The sequence below is a fragment of the Oryctolagus cuniculus genome, unplaced genomic scaffold (genome assembly GCF_964237555.1).
Source record: "Oryctolagus cuniculus unplaced genomic scaffold, mOryCun1.1 SCAFFOLD_35, whole genome shotgun sequence".
NCBI classification, from domain to species: Eukaryota; Metazoa; Chordata; class Mammalia; order Lagomorpha; family Leporidae; genus Oryctolagus; species Oryctolagus cuniculus.
In genome coordinates, this window is record NW_027208301.1 from 686,890 (window position 1) to 703,273 (window position 16,384).

Genomic DNA, 16,384 nt, shown 5'->3' on the forward strand with positions numbered 1-16,384 from the left:
GCACCTGGGGCCAGTTGGCAGTGCCGGCTGGCCAGCCTCCTAGAGCCAGGGCTGGCTGCAGCAGGCTCCGCGGGCGGGCGGGCGGGCGAAGGGCAGACGGAAGCCGAAGGGGGCCCGCCCGCCCTGGAGGCCAGGACCCCAGGGGGCAGAAGTGGGTCTGGCTTTGCATTGCCCGACCAGCGGGAGGGAGCCAGCCAGGGGCAGCCAGTTGCATCCTCCCGGGAACTGCCAGCGGAGGCTTTTGGGGAGCGCGCTGCCAACTCTTGGCTTGGCCGGGGGAGACCTGCCGTCTCTGTGGCTCCAGCCGGCCAGCAGGCTGCAGGGTCGGGCGCAGCGGCCGTGGGGCTCTGGAGCTTGCTGCCCTGCCCGTGGGCGGGGCCTCCACGGGCCAGCCAGGTGGCACAGGGTTCCTGGGGCTGCGCCTCGTCCCGGCCCGGCCCGGCCCAAGGGAGGTGGGGGGAACCTCGGAGGCGCCCAGGAACGCAAGAGGGCCCAGACTGCGGCCCTGCCGGCCCTCGGAGAGGGCCCACGCGTGTCTGCTCGGGCTCAGGAGGCCACGGTGGGACAGCCAGTACCCCAGCACCGAGCTCATCTCGCGTGGACCACCCAGTGCGCGTCAGGAGTAGGTGTGTCCCAGCAGGAGCCCCTAGGAACAGCCCTGCCCTACCAGCTCTTAGCACAGGGAGTCCTGGTCTGCACATGCATGAGCCAGGGAGCCAGAGAGCCAGAGGAGGACGCTGCCGTGGGCTCGAACTGTCCTCAGAGAATGTTGGTATGACCCGGGGATCCAAGGGAGGTGGGGGGAACCTCGGAGGCGCCCAGGAACGCAGGAGGGCCCAGACTGCGGCCCTGCCGGCCCTCGGAGAGGGCCCACGCGTGTCCGCTCGGGCTCAGGAGGCCACGGTGGGACAGCCAGTACCCCAGCACCGAGCTCATCTCGCGTGGACCACCCAGTGGGCGTCAGGAGTAGGTGTGTCCCAGCAGCAGCCGCCCCCCACCCCGGGCACGGCCCCTCCCTAGACAAGCCTTCCCTGTGAGGAGTCCTGGACTGCGCACGCGCGAGCCGGCGAGCCCGCCAGCCAGAGGGAGATGATGCCTGGGGCTCCTCTTGCCTCAGAGAATGCTTGTGCGGCCTGGGGGCGCCCGCAGGTGTGCTCCGAGGCCTGCCGCTGCCTCTAGCTAGCACCTGGGGCCAGTTGGCAGTGCCGGCTGGCCAGCCTCCTAGAGCCAGGGCTGGCTGCAGCAGGCTCCGCGGGCGGGCGGGCGGGCGAAGGGCAGACGGAAGCCGAAGGGGGCCCGCCCGCCCTGGAGGCCAGGACCCCAGGGGGCAGAAGTGGGTCTGGCTTTGCATTGCCCGACCAGCGGGAGGGAGCCAGCCAGGGGCAGCCAGTTGCATCCTCCCGGGAACTGCCAGCGGAGGCTTTTGGGGAGCGCGCTGCCAACTCTTGGCTTGGCCGGGGGAGACCTGCCGTCTCTGTGGCTCCAGCCGGCCAGCAGGCTGCAGGGTCGGGCGCAGCGGCCGTGGGGCTCTGGAGCTTGCTGCCCTGCCCGTGGGCGGGGCCTCCACGGGCCAGCCAGGTGGCACAGGGTTCCTGGGGCTGCGCCTCGTCCCGGCCCGGCCCGGCCCAAGGGAGGTGGGGGGAACCTCGGAGGCGCCCAGGAACGCAAGAGGGCCCAGACTGCGGCCCTGCCGGCCCTCGGAGAGGGCCCACGCGTGTCTGCTCGGGCTCAGGAGGCCACGGTGGGACAGCCAGTACCCCAGCACCGAGCTCATCTCGCGTGGACCACCCAGTGCGCGTCAGGAGTAGGTGTGTCCCAGCAGGAGCCCCTAGGAACAGCCCTGCCCTACCAGCTCTTAGCACAGGGAGTCCTGGTCTGCACATGCATGAGCCAGGGAGCCAGAGAGCCAGAGGAGGACGCTGCCGTGGGCTCGAACTGTCCTCAGAGAATGTTGGTATGACCCGGGGATCCAAGGGAGGTGGGGGGAACCTCGGAGGCGCCCAGGAACGCAGGAGGGCCCAGACTGCGGCCCTGCCGGCCCTCGGAGAGGGCCCACGCGTGTCCGCTCGGGCTCAGGAGGCCACGGTGGGACAGCCAGTACCCCAGCACCGAGCTCATCTCGCGTGGACCACCCAGTGGGCGTCAGGAGTAGGTGTGTCCCAGCAGCAGCCGCCCCCCACCCCGGGCACGGCCCCTCCCTAGACAAGCCTTCCCTGTGAGGAGTCCTGGACTGCGCACGCGCGAGCCGGCGAGCCCGCCAGCCAGAGGGAGATGATGCCTGGGGCTCCTCTTGCCTCAGAGAATGCTTGTGCGGCCTGGGGGCGCCCGCAGGTGTGCTCCGAGGCCTGCCGCTGCCTCTAGCTAGCACCTGGGGCCAGTTGGCAGTGCCGGCTGGCCAGCCTCCTAGAGCCAGGGCTGGCTGCAGCAGGCTCCGCGGGCGGGCGGGCAAAGGGCAGACGGGAGCGGAAGGGGGCCCGCCCGCACCGCTTCTAAGGGCGCCCTGGAGGCCAGGACCCCAGGGGGCAGAAGTGGGTCTGGCTTTGCATTGCCCGACCAGCGGGAGGGAGCCAGCCAGGGGCAGCCAGTTGCATCCTCCCGGGAACTGCCAGCGGAGGCTTTTGGGGAGCGCGCTGCCAACTCTTGGCTTGGCCGGGGGAGACCTGCCGTCTCTGTGGCTCCAGCCGGCCAGCAGGCTGCAGGGTCGGGCGCAGCGGCCGTGGGGCTCTGGAGCTTGCTGCCCTGCCCGTGGGCGGGGCCTCCACGGGCCAGCCAGGTGGCACAGGGTTCCTGGGGCTGCGCCTCGTCCCGGCCCGGCCCGGCCCAAGGGAGGTGGGGGGAACCTCGGAGGTGCCCAGGAACGCAAGAGGGCCCAGACTGCGGCCCTGCCGGCCCTCGGAGAGGGCCCACGCGTGTCTGCTCGGGCTCAGGAGGCCACGGTGGGACAGCCAGTACCCCAGCACCGAGCTCATCTCGCGTGGACCACCCAGTGCGCGTCAGGAGTAGGTGTGTCCCAGCAGGAGCCCCTAGGAACAGCCCTGCCCTACCAGCTCTTAGCACAGGGAGTCCTGGTCTGCACATGCATGAGCCAGGGAGCCAGAGAGCCAGAGGAGGACGCTGCCGTGGGCTCGAACTGTCCTCAGAGAATGTTGGTATGACCCGGGGATCCAAGGGAGGTGGGGGGAACCTCGGAGGCGCCCAGGAACGCAGGAGGGCCCAGACTGCGGCCCTGCCGGCCCTCGGAGAGGGCCCACGCGTGTCCGCTCGGGCTCAGGAGGCCACGGTGGGACAGCCAGTACCCCAGCACCGAGCTCATCTCGCGTGGACCACCCAGTGGGCGTCAGGAGTAGGTGTGTCCCAGCAGCAGCCGCCCCCCACCCCGGGCACGGCCCCTCCCTAGACAAGCCTTCCCTGTGAGGAGTCCTGGACTGCGCACGCGCGAGCCGGCGAGCCCGCCAGCCAGAGGGAGATGATGCCTGGGGCTCCTCTTGCCTCAGAGAATGCTTGTGCGGCCTGGGGGCGCCCGCAGGTGTGCTCCGAGGCCTGCCGCTGCCTCTAGCTAGCACCTGGGGCCAGTTGGCAGTGCCGGCTGGCCAGCCTCCTAGAGCCAGGGCTGGCTGCAGCAGGCTCCGCGGGCGGGCGGGCGGGCGAAGGGCAGACGGAAGCCGAAGGGGGCCCGCCCGCCCTGGAGGCCAGGACCCCAGGGGGCAGAAGTGGGTCTGGCTTTGCATTGCCCGACCAGCGGGAGGGAGCCAGCCAGGGGCAGCCAGTTGCATCCTCCCGGGAACTGCCAGCGGAGGCTTTTGGGGAGCGCGCTGCCAACTCTTGGCTTGGCCGGGGGAGACCTGCCGTCTCTGTGGCTCCAGCCGGCCAGCAGGCTGCAGGGTCGGGCGCAGCGGCCGTGGGGCTCTGGAGCTTGCTGCCCTGCCCGTGGGCGGGGCCTCCACGGGCCAGCCAGGTGGCACAGGGTTCCTGGGGCTGCGCCTCGTCCCGGCCCGGCCCGGCCCAAGGGAGGTGGGGGGAACCTCGGAGGCGCCCAGGAACGCAAGAGGGCCCAGACTGCGGCCCTGCCGGCCCTCGGAGAGGGCCCACGCGTGTCTGCTCGGGCTCAGGAGGCCACGGTGGGACAGCCAGTACCCCAGCACCGAGCTCATCTCGCGTGGACCACCCAGTGCGCGTCAGGAGTAGGTGTGTCCCAGCAGGAGCCCCTAGGAACAGCCCTGCCCTACCAGCTCTTAGCACAGGGAGTCCTGGTCTGCACATGCATGAGCCAGGGAGCCAGAGAGCCAGAGGAGGACGCTGCCGTGGGCTCGAACTGTCCTCAGAGAATGTTGGTATGACCCGGGGATCCAAGGGAGGTGGGGGGAACCTCGGAGGCGCCCAGGAACGCAGGAGGGCCCAGACTGCGGCCCTGCCGGCCCTCGGAGAGGGCCCACGCGTGTCCGCTCGGGCTCAGGAGGCCACGGTGGGACAGCCAGTACCCCAGCACCGAGCTCATCTCGCGTGGACCACCCAGTGGGCGTCAGGAGTAGGTGTGTCCCAGCAGCAGCCGCCCCCCACCCCGGGCACGGCCCCTCCCTAGACAAGCCTTCCCTGTGAGGAGTCCTGGACTGCGCACGCGCGAGCCGGCGAGCCCGCCAGCCAGAGGGAGATGATGCCTGGGGCTCCTCTTGCCTCAGAGAATGCTTGTGCGGCCTGGGGGCGCCCGCAGGTGTGCTCCGAGGCCTGCCGCTGCCTCTAGCTAGCACCTGGGGCCAGTTGGCAGTGCCGGCTGGCCAGCCTCCTAGAGCCAGGGCTGGCTGCAGCAGGCTCCGCGGGCGGGCGGGCGGGCAAAGGGCAGACGGGAGCGGAAGGGGGCCCGCCCGCACCGCTTCTAAGGGCGCCCTGGAGGCCGGGACCCCAGGGGGCAGAAGTGGGTCTGGCTTTGCATTGCCCGACCAGCGGGAGGGAGCCAGCCAGGGGCAGCCAGTTGCATCCTCCCGGGAACTGCCAGCGGAGGCTTTTGGGGAGCGCGCTGCCAACTCTTGGCTTGGCCGGGGGAGACCTGCCGTCTCTGTGGCTCCAGCCGGCCAGCAGGCTGCAGGGTCGGGCGCAGCGGCCGTGGGGCTCTGGAGCTTGCTGCCCTGCCCGTGGGCGGGGCCTCCACGGGCCAGCCAGGTGGCACAGGGTTCCTGGGGCTGCGCCTCGTCCCGGCCCGGCCCAAGGGAGGTGGGGGGAACCTCGGAGGCGCCCAGGAACGCAAGAGGGCCCAGACTGCGGCCCTGCCGGCCCTCGGAGAGGGCCCACGCGTGTCCGCTCGGGCTCAGGAGGCCACGGCGGGACAGCCCGTACCCCAGCACCGAGCTCATCTCGCGTGGACCACCCAGTGCGCGTCAGGAGTAGGTGTGTCCCAGCAGGAGCCCCTAGGAACAGCCCCGCCCTACCAGCTCTTAGCACAGGGAGTCCTGGTCTGCACATGCATGAGCCAGGGAGCCAGGGAGCCAGAGGAGGACGCTGCCGTGGGCTCGAACTGTCCTCAGAGAATGTTTGTATGACCCGGGGATCCAAGGGAGGTGGGGGGAACCTCAGAGGCGGTCAGGAATGCAGGAGGGCCCAGACTGCGGCCCTGCCGGCCCTGGCAGAGGGCCCACGCGTGTCCGCTCGGGCTCAGGAGGCCACGGCGGGACAGCCCGTACCCCAGCACCGAGCTCATCTCGCGTGGACCACCCAGTGGGCGTCAGGAGTAGGTGTGTCCCAGCAGCAGCCGCCCCCCACCCCGGGAACGGCCCCTCCCTAGACAAGCCTTTCCTGTGAGGAGTCCTGGACTGCGCACGCGCGAGCCGGCGAGCCCGCCAGCCAGAGGCAGATGAGGCCTGGGGCTCCTCTTCCCTCAGAGAATGCTGGTGCGGGCTGGGGGCGCCCGCAGGTGTGCTCCGAGGCCTGCCGCTGCCTCTAGCTAGCACGTGGGGCCAGTTGGCAGTGCCGGCTGGCCAGCCTCCTAGAGCCAGGGCTGGCTGCAGCAGGCTCCGCGGGCGGGCGGGCGGGCGAAGGGCAGACAGAAGCCGAAGGGGGCCCGCCCGCTCCGCTCCTAAGCATGCCCTGGAGGCCAGGACCCCAGGGGGCAGAAGTGGGTCTGGCTTTGCATTGCCCGACCAGCGGGAGGGAGCCAGCCAGGGGCAGCCAGTTGCATCCTCCCGGGAACTGCCAGCGGAGGCTTTTGGGGAGCGCGCTGCCAACTCTTGGCTTGGCCGGGGGAGACCTGCCGTGTCTGTGGCTCCAGCCGGCCAGCAGGCTGCAGGGTCGGGTGCAGCGGCCGTGGGGCTCTGGAGCTTGCTGCCCTGCCCGTGGGCGGGGCCTCCACGGGCCAGCCAGGTGGCACAGGGTTCCTGGGGCTGCGCCTCGTCCCGGCCCGGCCCAAGGGAGGTGCGGGGAACCTCGGAGGCGCCCAGGAACGCAGGAGGGCCCAGACTGCGGCCCTGCCGGCCCTCGGAGAGGGCCCACGCGTGTCCGCTCGGGCTCAGGAGGCCACGGCGGGACAGCCCGTACCCCAGCACCGAGCTCATGTCGCGTGGACCACCCAGTGCGCGTCAGGAGTAGGTGTGTCCCAGCAGGAGCCCCTAGGAACAGCCCCGCCCTACCAGCTCTTAGCACAGGGAGTCCTGGTCTGCACATGCATGAGCCAGGGAGCCAGGGAGCCAGAGGAGGACGCAGCCGTGGGCTCGAACTGTCCTCAGAGAATGTTTGTATGACCCGGGGATCCAAGGGAGGTGGGGGGAACCTCAGAGGCGGTCAGGAATGCAGGAGGGCCCAGACTGCGGCCCTGCCGGCCCTCGGAGAGGGCCCACGCGTGTCCGCTCGGGCTCAGGAGGCCACGGCGGGACAGCCCGTACCCCAGCACCGAGCTCATCTCGCGTGGACCACCCAGTGGGCGTCAGGAGTAGGTGTGTCCCAGCAGCAGCCGCCCCCCACCCCGGGCACGGCCCCTCCCTAGACAAGCCTTCCCTGTGAGGAGTCCTGGACTGCGCACGCGCGAGCCGGCGAGCCCGCCAGCCAGAGGGAGATGATGCCTGGGGCTCCTCTTGCCTCAGAGAATGCTTGTGCGGCCTGGGGGCGCCCGCAGGTGTGCTCCGAGGCCTGCCGCTGCCTCTAGCTAGCACCTGGGGCCAGTTGGCAGTGCCGGCTGGCCAGCCTCCTAGAGCCAGGGCTGGCTGCAGCAGGCTCCGCGGGCGGGCGGGCGGGCGAAGGGCAGACGGAAGCCGAAGGGGGCCCGCCCGCCCTGGAGGCCAGGACCCCAGGGGGCAGAAGTGGGTCTGGCTTTGCATTGCCCGACCAGCGGGAGGGAGCCAGCCAGGGGCAGCCAGTTGCATCCTCCCGGGAACTGCCAGCGGAGGCTTTTGGGGAGCGCGCTGCCAACTCTTGGCTTGGCCGGGGGAGACCTGCCGTCTCTGTGGCTCCAGCCGGCCAGCAGGCTGCAGGGTCGGGCGCAGCGGCCGTGGGGCTCTGGAGCTTGCTGCCCTGCCCGTGGGCGGGGCCTCCACGGGCCAGCCAGGTGGCACAGGGTTCCTGGGGCTGCGCCTCGTCCCGGCCCGGCCCGGCCCAAGGGAGGTGGGGGGAACCTCGGAGGTGCCCAGGAACGCAAGAGGGCCCAGACTGCGGCCCTGCCGGCCCTCGGAGAGGGCCCACGCGTGTCTGCTCGGGCTCAGGAGGCCACGGTGGGACAGCCAGTACCCCAGCACCGAGCTCATCTCGCGTGGACCACCCAGTGCGCGTCAGGAGTAGGTGTGTCCCAGCAGGAGCCCCTAGGAACAGCCCTGCCCTACCAGCTCTTAGCACAGGGAGTCCTGGTCTGCACATGCATGAGCCAGGGAGCCAGAGAGCCAGAGGAGGACGCTGCCGTGGGCTCGAACTGTCCTCAGAGAATGTTGGTATGACCCGGGGATCCAAGGGAGGTGGGGGGAACCTCGGAGGCGCCCAGGAACGCAGGAGGGCCCAGACTGCGGCCCTGCTGGCCCTCGGAGAGGGCCCACGCGTGTCCGCTCGGGCTCAGGAGGCCACGGTGGGACAGCCAGTACCCCAGCACCGAGCTCATCTCGCGTGGACCACCCAGTGGGCGTCAGGAGTAGGTGTGTCCCAGCAGCAGCCGCCCCCCACCCCGGGCACGGCCCCTCCCTAGACAAGCCTTCCCTGTGAGGAGTCCTGGACTGCGCACGCGCGAGCCGGCGAGCCCGCCAGCCAGAGGGAGATGATGCCTGGGGCTCCTCTTGCCTCAGAGAATGCTTGTGCGGCCTGGGGGCGCCCGCAGGTGTGCTCCGAGGCCTGCCGCTGCCTCTAGCTAGCACCTGGGGCCAGTTGGCAGTGCCGGCTGGCCAGCCTCCTAGAGCCAGGGCTGGCTGCAGCAGGCTCCGCGGGCGGGCGGGCGGGCGAAGGGCAGACGGAAGCCGAAGGGGGCCCGCCCGCCCTGGAGGCCAGGACCCCAGGGGGCAGAAGTGGGTCTGGCTTTGCATTGCCCGACCAGCGGGAGGGAGCCAGCCAGGGGCAGCCAGTTGCATCCTCCCGGGAACTGCCAGCGGAGGCTTTTGGGGAGCGCGCTGCCAACTCTTGGCTTGGCCGGGGGAGACCTGCCGTCTCTGTGGCTCCAGCCGGCCAGCAGGCTGCAGGGTCGGGCGCAGCGGCCGTGGGGCTCTGGAGCTTGCTGCCCTGCCCGTGGGCGGGGCCTCCACGGGCCAGCCAGGTGGCACAGGGTTCCTGGGGCTGCGCCTCGTCCCGGCCCGGCCCGGCCCAAGGGAGGTGGGGGGAACCTCGGAGGCGCCCAGGAACGCAAGAGGGCCCAGACTGCGGCCCTGCCGGCCCTCGGAGAGGGCCCACGCGTGTCTGCTCGGGCTCAGGAGGCCACGGTGGGACAGCCAGTACCCCAGCACCGAGCTCATCTCGCGTGGACCACCCAGTGCGCGTCAGGAGTAGGTGTGTCCCAGCAGGAGCCCCTAGGAACAGCCCTGCCCTACCAGCTCTTAGCACAGGGAGTCCTGGTCTGCACATGCATGAGCCAGGGAGCCAGAGAGCCAGAGGAGGACGCTGCCGTGGGCTCGAACTGTCCTCAGAGAATGTTGGTATGACCCGGGGATCCAAGGGAGGTGGGGGGAACCTCGGAGGCGCCCAGGAACGCAGGAGGGCCCAGACTGCGGCCCTGCCGGCCCTCGGAGAGGGCCCACGCGTGTCCGCTCGGGCTCAGGAGGCCACGGTGGGACAGCCAGTACCCCAGCACCGAGCTCATCTCGCGTGGACCACCCAGTGGGCGTCAGGAGTAGGTGTGTCCCAGCAGCAGCCGCCCCCCACCCCGGGCACGGCCCCTCCCTAGACAAGCCTTCCCTGTGAGGAGTCCTGGACTGCGCACGCGCGAGCCGGCGAGCCCGCCAGCCAGAGGGAGATGATGCCTGGGGCTCCTCTTGCCTCAGAGAATGCTTGTGCGGCCTGGGGGCGCCCGCAGGTGTGCTCCGAGGCCTGCCGCTGCCTCTAGCTAGCACCTGGGGCCAGTTGGCAGTGCCGGCTGGCCAGCCTCCTAGAGCCAGGGCTGGCTGCAGCAGGCTCCGCGGGCGGGCGGGCGGGCAAAGGGCAGACGGGAGCGGAAGGGGGCCCGCCCGCACCGCTTCTAAGGGCGCCCTGGAGGCCGGGACCCCAGGGGGCAGAAGTGGGTCTGGCTTTGCATTGCCCGACCAGCGGGAGGGAGCCAGCCAGGGGCAGCCAGTTGCATCCTCCCGGGAACTGCCAGCGGAGGCTTTTGGGGAGCGCGCTGCCAACTCTTGGCTTGGCCGGGGGAGACCTGCCGTCTCTGTGGCTCCAGCCGGCCAGCAGGCTGCAGGGTCGGGCGCAGCGGCCGTGGGGCTCTGGAGCTTGCTGCCCTGCCCGTGGGCGGGGCCTCCACGGGCCAGCCAGGTGGCACAGGGTTCCTGGGGCTGCGCCTCGTCCCGGCCCGGCCCGGCCCAAGGGAGGTGGGGGGAACCTCGGAGGTGCCCAGGAACGCAAGAGGGCCCAGACTGCGGCCCTGCCGGCCCTCGGAGAGGGCCCACGCGTGTCTGCTCGGGCTCAGGAGGCCACGGTGGGACAGCCAGTACCCCAGCACCGAGCTCATCTCGCGTGGACCACCCAGTGCGCGTCAGGAGTAGGTGTGTCCCAGCAGGAGCCCCTAGGAACAGCCCTGCCCTACCAGCTCTTAGCACAGGGAGTCCTGGTCTGCACATGCATGAGCCAGGGAGCCAGAGAGCCAGAGGAGGACGCTGCCGTGGGCTCGAACTGTCCTCAGAGAATGTTGGTATGACCCGGGGATCCAAGGGAGGTGGGGGGAACCTCGGAGGCGCCCAGGAACGCAGGAGGGCCCAGACTGCGGCCCTGCCGGCCCTCGGAGAGGGCCCACGCGTGTCCGCTCGGGCTCAGGAGGCCACGGTGGGACAGCCAGTACCCCAGCACCGAGCTCATCTCGCGTGGACCACCCAGTGGGCGTCAGGAGTAGGTGTGTCCCAGCAGCAGCCGCCCCCCACCCCGGGCACGGCCCCTCCCTAGACAAGCCTTCCCTGTGAGGAGTCCTGGACTGCGCACGCGCGAGCCGGCGAGCCCGCCAGCCAGAGGGAGATGATGCCTGGGGCTCCTCTTGCCTCAGAGAATGCTTGTGCGGCCTGGGGGCGCCCGCAGGTGTGCTCCGAGGCCTGCCGCTGCCTCTAGCTAGCACCTGGGGCCAGTTGGCAGTGCCGGCTGGCCAGCCTCCTAGAGCCAGGGCTGGCTGCAGCAGGCTCCGCGGGCGGGCGGGCGGGCGAAGGGCAGACGGAAGCCGAAGGGGGCCCGCCCGCCCTGGAGGCCAGGACCCCAGGGGGCAGAAGTGGGTCTGGCTTTGCATTGCCCGACCAGCGGGAGGGAGCCAGCCAGGGGCAGCCAGTTGCATCCTCCCGGGAACTGCCAGCGGAGGCTTTTGGGGAGCGCGCTGCCAACTCTTGGCTTGGCCGGGGGAGACCTGCCGTCTCTGTGGCTCCAGCCGGCCAGCAGGCTGCAGGGTCGGGCGCAGCGGCCGTGGGGCTCTGGAGCTTGCTGCCCTGCCCGTGGGCGGGGCCTCCACGGGCCAGCCAGGTGGCACAGGGTTCCTGGGGCTGCGCCTCGTCCCGGCCCGGCCCGGCCCAAGGGAGGTGGGGGGAACCTCGGAGGCGCCCAGGAACGCAAGAGGGCCCAGACTGCGGCCCTGCCGGCCCTCGGAGAGGGCCCACGCGTGTCTGCTCGGGCTCAGGAGGCCACGGTGGGACAGCCAGTACCCCAGCACCGAGCTCATCTCGCGTGGACCACCCAGTGCGCGTCAGGAGTAGGTGTGTCCCAGCAGGAGCCCCTAGGAACAGCCCTGCCCTACCAGCTCTTAGCACAGGGAGTCCTGGTCTGCACATGCATGAGCCAGGGAGCCAGAGAGCCAGAGGAGGACGCTGCCGTGGGCTCGAACTGTCCTCAGAGAATGTTGGTATGACCCGGGGATCCAAGGGAGGTGGGGGGAACCTCGGAGGCGCCCAGGAACGCAGGAGGGCCCAGACTGCGGCCCTGCCGGCCCTCGGAGAGGGCCCACGCGTGTCCGCTCGGGCTCAGGAGGCCACGGTGGGACAGCCAGTACCCCAGCACCGAGCTCATCTCGCGTGGACCACCCAGTGGGCGTCAGGAGTAGGTGTGTCCCAGCAGCAGCCGCCCCCCACCCCGGGCACGGCCCCTCCCTAGACAAGCCTTCCCTGTGAGGAGTCCTGGACTGCGCACGCGCGAGCCGGCGAGCCCGCCAGCCAGAGGGAGATGATGCCTGGGGCTCCTCTTGCCTCAGAGAATGCTTGTGCGGCCTGGGGGCGCCCGCAGGTGTGCTCCGAGGCCTGCCGCTGCCTCTAGCTAGCACCTGGGGCCAGTTGGCAGTGCCGGCTGGCCAGCCTCCTAGAGCCAGGGCTGGCTGCAGCAGGCTCCGCGGGCGGGCGGGCGGGCAAAGGGCAGACGGGAGCGGAAGGGGGCCCGCCCGCACCGCTTCTAAGGGCGCCCTGGAGGCCAGGACCCCAGGGGGCAGAAGTGGGTCTGGCTTTGCATTGCCCGACCAGCGGGAGGGAGCCAGCCAGGGGCAGCCAGTTGCATCCTCCCGGGAACTGCCAGCGGAGGCTTTTGGGGAGCGCGCTGCCAACTCTTGGCTTGGCCGGGGGAGACCTGCCGTCTCTGTGGCTCCAGCCGGCCAGCAGGCTGCAGGGTCGGGCGCAGCGGCCGTGGGGCTCTGGAGCTTGCTGCCCTGCCCGTGGGCGGGGCCTCCACGGGCCAGCCAGGTGGCACAGGGTTCCTGGGGCTGCGCCTCGTCCCGGCCCGGCCCGGCCCAAGGGAGGTGGGGGGAACCTCGGAGGTGCCCAGGAACGCAAGAGGGCCCAGACTGCGGCCCTGCCGGCCCTCGGAGAGGGCCCACGCGTGTCTGCTCGGGCTCAGGAGGCCACGGTGGGACAGCCAGTACCCCAGCACCGAGCTCATCTCGCGTGGACCACCCAGTGCGCGTCAGGAGTAGGTGTGTCCCAGCAGGAGCCCCTAGGAACAGCCCTGCCCTACCAGCTCTTAGCACAGGGAGTCCTGGTCTGCACATGCATGAGCCAGGGAGCCAGAGAGCCAGAGGAGGACGCTGCCGTGGGCTCGAACTGTCCTCAGAGAATGTTGGTATGACCCGGGGATCCAAGGGAGGTGGGGGGAACCTCGGAGGCGCCCAGGAACGCAGGAGGGCCCAGACTGCGGCCCTGCCGGCCCTCGGAGAGGGCCCACGCGTGTCCGCTCGGGCTCAGGAGGCCACGGTGGGACAGCCAGTACCCCAGCACCGAGCTCATCTCGCGTGGACCACCCAGTGGGCGTCAGGAGTAGGTGTGTCCCAGCAGCAGCCGCCCCCCACCCCGGGCACGGCCCCTCCCTAGACAAGCCTTCCCTGTGAGGAGTCCTGGACTGCGCACGCGCGAGCCGGCGAGCCCGCCAGCCAGAGGGAGATGATGCCTGGGGCTCCTCTTGCCTCAGAGAATGCTTGTGCGGCCTGGGGGCGCCCGCAGGTGTGCTCCGAGGCCTGCCGCTGCCTCTAGCTAGCACCTGGGGCCAGTTGGCAGTGCCGGCTGGCCAGCCTCCTAGAGCCAGGGCTGGCTGCAGCAGGCTCCGCGGGCGGGCGGGCGGGCGAAGGGCAGACGGAAGCCGAAGGGGGCCCGCCCGCCCTGGAGGCCAGGACCCCAGGGGGCAGAAGTGGGTCTGGCTTTGCATTGCCCGACCAGCGGGAGGGAGCCAGCCAGGGGCAGCCAGTTGCATCCTCCCGGGAACTGCCAGCGGAGGCTTTTGGGGAGCGCGCTGCCAACTCTTGGCTTGGCCGGGGGAGACCTGCCGTCTCTGTGGCTCCAGCCGGCCAGCAGGCTGCAGGGTCGGGCGCAGCGGCCGTGGGGCTCTGGAGCTTGCTGCCCTGCCCGTGGGCGGGGCCTCCACGGGCCAGCCAGGTGGCACAGGGTTCCTGGGGCTGCGCCTCGTCCCGGCCCGGCCCGGCCCAAGGGAGGTGGGGGGAACCTCGGAGGCGCCCAGGAACGCAAGAGGGCCCAGACTGCGGCCCTGCCGGCCCTCGGAGAGGGCCCACGCGTGTCTGCTCGGGCTCAGGAGGCCACGGTGGGACAGCCAGTACCCCAGCACCGAGCTCATCTCGCGTGGACCACCCAGTGCGCGTCAGGAGTAGGTGTGTCCCAGCAGGAGCCCCTAGGAACAGCCCTGCCCTACCAGCTCTTAGCACAGGGAGTCCTGGTCTGCACATGCATGAGCCAGGGAGCCAGAGAGCCAGAGGAGGACGCTGCCGTGGGCTCGAACTGTCCTCAGAGAATGTTGGTATGACCCGGGGATCCAAGGGAGGTGGGGGGAACCTCGGAGGCGCCCAGGAACGCAGGAGGGCCCAGACTGCGGCCCTGCCGGCCCTCGGAGAGGGCCCACGCGTGTCCGCTCGGGCTCAGGAGGCCACGGTGGGACAGCCAGTACCCCAGCACCGAGCTCATCTCGCGTGGACCACCCAGTGGGCGTCAGGAGTAGGTGTGTCCCAGCAGCAGCCGCCCCCCACCCCGGGCACGGCCCCTCCCTAGACAAGCCTTCCCTGTGAGGAGTCCTGGACTGCGCACGCGCGAGCCGGCGAGCCCGCCAGCCAGAGGGAGATGATGCCTGGGGCTCCTCTTGCCTCAGAGAATGCTTGTGCGGCCTGGGGGCGCCCGCAGGTGTGCTCCGAGGCCTGCCGCTGCCTCTAGCTAGCACCTGGGGCCAGTTGGCAGTGCCGGCTGGCCAGCCTCCTAGAGCCAGGGCTGGCTGCAGCAGGCTCCGCGGGCGGGCGGGCGGGCGAAGGGCAGACGGAAGCCGAAGGGGGCCCGCCCGCCCTGGAGGCCAGGACCCCAGGGGGCAGAAGTGGGTCTGGCTTTGCATTGCCCGACCAGCGGGAGGGAGCCAGCCAGGGGCAGCCAGTTGCATCCTCCCGGGAACTGCCAGCGGAGGCTTTTGGGGAGCGCGCTGCCAACTCTTGGCTTGGCCGGGGGAGACCTGCCGTCTCTGTGGCTCCAGCCGGCCAGCAGGCTGCAGGGTCGGGCGCAGCGGCCGTGGGGCTCTGGAGCTTGCTGCCCTGCCCGTGGGCGGGGCCTCCACGGGCCAGCCAGGTGGCACAGGGTTCCTGGGGCTGCGCCTCGTCCCGGCCCGGCCCGGCCCAAGGGAGGTGGGGGGAACCTCGGAGGCGCCCAGGAACGCAAGAGGGCCCAGACTGCGGCCCTGCCGGCCCTCGGAGAGGGCCCACGCGTGTCTGCTCGGGCTCAGGAGGCCACGGTGGGACAGCCAGTACCCCAGCACCGAGCTCATCTCGCGTGGACCACCCAGTGCGCGTCAGGAGTAGGTGTGTCCCAGCAGGAGCCCCTAGGAACAGCCCTGCCCTACCAGCTCTTAGCACAGGGAGTCCTGGTCTGCACATGCATGAGCCAGGGAGCCAGAGAGCCAGAGGAGGACGCTGCCGTGGGCTCGAACTGTCCTCAGAGAATGTTGGTATGACCCGGGGATCCAAGGGAGGTGGGGGGAACCTCGGAGGCGCCCAGGAACGCAGGAGGGCCCAGACTGCGGCCCTGCCGGCCCTCGGAGAGGGCCCACGCGTGTCCGCTCGGGCTCAGGAGGCCACGGTGGGACAGCCAGTACCCCAGCACCGAGCTCATCTCGCGTGGACCACCCAGTGGGCGTCAGGAGTAGGTGTGTCCCAGCAGCAGCCGCCCCCCACCCCGGGCACGGCCCCTCCCTAGACAAGCCTTCCCTGTGAGGAGTCCTGGACTGCGCACGCGCGAGCCGGCGAGCCCGCCAGCCAGAGGGAGATGATGCCTGGGGCTCCTCTTGCCTCAGAGAATGCTTGTGCGGCCTGGGGGCGCCCGCAGGTGTGCTCCGAGGCCTGCCGCTGCCTCTAGCTAGCACCTGGGGCCAGTTGGCAGTGCCGGCTGGCCAGCCTCCTAGAGCCAGGGCTGGCTGCAGCAGGCTCCGCGGGCGGGCGGGCGGGCAAAGGGCAGACGGGAGCGGAAGGGGGCCCGCCCGCACCGCTTCTAAGGGCGCCCTGGAGGCCGGGACCCCAGGGGGCAGAAGTGGGTCTGGCTTTGCATTGCCCGACCAGCGGGAGGGAGCCAGCCAGGGGCAGCCAGTTGCATCCTCCCGGGAACTGCCAGCGGAGGCTTTTGGGGAGCGCGCTGCCAACTCTTGGCTTGGCCGGGGGAGACCTGCCGTCTCTGTGGCTCCAGCCGGCCAGCAGGCTGCAGGGTCGGGCGCAGCGGCCGTGGGGCTCTGGAGCTTGCTGCCCTGCCCGTGGGCGGGGCCTCCACGGGCCAGCCAGGTGGCACAGGGTTCCTGGGGCTGCGCCTCGTCCCGGCCCGGCCCAAGGGAGGTGGGGGGAACCTCGGAGGCGCCCAGGAACGCAAGAGGGCCCAGACTGCGGCCCTGCCGGCCCTCGGAGAGGGCCCACGCGTGTCCGCTCGGGCTCAGGAGGCCACGGCGGGACAGCCCGTACCCCAGCACCGAGCTCATCTCGCGTGGACCACCCAGTGCGCGTCAGGAGTAGGTGTGTCCCAGCAGGAGCCCCTAGGAACAGCCCCGCCCTACCAGCTCTTAGCACAGGGAGTCCTGGTCTGCACATGCATGAGCCAGGGAGCCAGGGAGCCAGAGGAGGACGCTGCCGTGGGCTCGAACTGTCCTCAGAGAATGTTTGTATGACCCGGGGATCCAAGGGAGGTGGGGGGAACCTCAGAGGCGGTCAGGAATGCAGGAGGGCCCAGACTGCGGCCCTGCCGGCCCTGGCAGAGGGCCCACGCGTGTCCGCTCGGGCTCAGGAGGCCACGGCGGGACAGCCCGTACCCCAGCACCGAGCTCA